Source organism: Anticarsia gemmatalis, chromosome 6 (assembly GCF_050436995.1).
Source record: "Anticarsia gemmatalis isolate Benzon Research Colony breed Stoneville strain chromosome 6, ilAntGemm2 primary, whole genome shotgun sequence".
Lineage (NCBI taxonomy): Eukaryota > Metazoa > Arthropoda > Insecta > Lepidoptera > Erebidae > Anticarsia > Anticarsia gemmatalis.
This window is the reverse complement of record NC_134750.1, coordinates 7,552,557-7,554,655: the sequence shown is the minus strand read 5'-3', so window position 1 is coordinate 7,554,655 and position 2,099 is coordinate 7,552,557. Positions and strand designations below refer to the sequence as shown.

General features: G+C 36.4%; 1 long non-coding RNA gene across 1 annotated transcript; it reads left to right on the top strand.

Annotated features, from left to right (window-relative positions):
* The first annotated feature begins 395 nt into the window (after positions 1-395).
* Positions 396-1,324, top strand: LOC142973888 (uncharacterized). Its single transcript, XR_012959531.1, has 2 exons — positions 396-500; positions 707-1,324. It is a non-coding gene; the product is annotated as an uncharacterized LOC142973888 (long non-coding RNA).
* The last annotated feature ends 775 nt before the right edge of the window (positions 1,325-2,099 follow it).

Genomic DNA, 2,099 nt, shown 5'->3' with positions numbered 1-2,099 from the left:
AGTACATTTATGTAAATATTGCGACCAAATAGACTCATTACATTGTACCATATATTTTTAGATACTTACTTTATTTTTAATATTGAAACTAAGCGCAAAATAATTAAAATGAATTCGACTAGAAGTCCATTTCTTTATTTAACCTTGATTGGTAAATCCTTTCTGACACTCAAATTATAGTCATCTTACAATAACAAAAGATGATACTATAATTGCTTACTATTTTCCAATATCAATAGAACAGTATAACTATAAATGTAGACTAGTATGATCTAGAAAGCGTTGGAAAATTTCCTTTTGACCTTTTATCGATTAAATTGATGACCTGATACTGCTTGATAGTGTGTAGATATCTATCAGCATTTGTTCTGACCTTTACGTTAAACTTTGTAGGCATTTGACGCATGTTAGCTAGTTTAGGTATAAATAGAGTTTCTTATTTAAGTATAATAGTTCATCCACAATCTAGTATTGCCATTGCCGTTTCATATCAACGCTCGGTAAGTCAAACGGTCCCTTTCTACGACATTTAATTAAATCGTAAAACAATCGAGCTGGTTTTAAATTACAGTCGTTTAAAAGGAATTCATGGAGAATACTTGAATTAATTAATTCTTATTGATTTGAAAAAAATAAGTTAAGGGTGTTTTACCTCGGTTAATTGGAGTCGGGGATAAAATACAAATAATGTTTTTATTCATTTCAGGAAGAAAATCTTAAAAGATGTTGTGCAGAACGTTAATAATTGCGGCTTCAGTGTTGAGCGTCGTAGTTCCAAATAATTCTGAGGTAGTTGATCTTAAGCAAGACGAGTGTCGCAAAATGTCATCGTGTTCATCGTGTATATCGAAAAGTTCGTGCACGTGGTGCGTCACTAAAAGTAAATGCACCAAACAATCATGCGGCAACGATAATATCATTTTCCCCAAACACCTCCCAGCATTAATGGCAGGACCGCAGTTTTGCCCAAGAGTCGTGGAACCGGAAGAACCGTTAACTATCAAGAGCGGAGCGCAAGAAGTCATTGTTGTGAAAATTACACAAATACATTTGTATATGGCGTTCACGCCTTGGAAATGCAAAATAGCTATGGAAGGTACGTCAGACACGACAACAGTGCTCGCCGTGCTCATCGGAGACAGTGTGTATTGTGAATCTATGCAATTCACCAATGAATCCAATAAGCCGTATGCAAGCGGCACTGTATCAGTAATATGGGACTACACTAAAACTTTCGACGGATCCGTTCCGTTTAAAGTGTGCCGATGTGACTTAGACTCAACTTGTAAAGCTTGTAAGAAATGAAAGTATTATTTTGTGTTAAGTTTTTTCGTTTTATTTCACGTAGATCCACATAAGCTATTTGCTGTAGAACACCATTCACAAACCGAATTTTAATCACAGTTTCACGTTTCAGTAGGTTATTTTTTAGAGAGGAAACAAAGGGAATTTTGCAACAAAGGAGAACGAAACACAGTGGGTGTAAATACGCGTATGATTGCAGGACGGGTTACTCGCACTTTGTAGTGGGAAAATTATACTTGAATTAACTTCTTCGGAGCTTGCTCCAAGTACTTGTGTATCTCTTACGAACGCAGTTAAATTTGATCAAAAACTTGTTGCGAAGTTTGTTGAAGCAATATCGTTAGAGCAGTTTTCGCTTGGAAGAACAACCAGATGGTGTCGTATTATAAGGCTACAATGCTTCATGATATTGTTCATAAATCACGACAACAGTTTCAGATACTTATAAAATCTAAGGGTGTCTACAGCTAAGAGCTTTATTGAATTGAAGGGATGACTTCAGACTTCCATTTCCTGAGGTAAAATGTGTTTAGACTTAAGCGGTGAGACAGACGCTCGAGAAAAAGTATTTGCCATCGATCGTACCTCTTAAGGCAATGGATAAAGACTTAAGAGTGTCTCAGTTCTTTGACAGCGGAGATTTCGCTGTCCCGCCTCTCGTGCTTCCGGCATTTCCGCGTAATTTTACTCTAACCGAGGTCAGAGGTCGCGTTTTACTTTTAGTTTTTATTGCACGTTTCGTATGTTTTCAAATTAAACGTACATTAGAAAAGGCTTCATTTGCAAACGTTAGT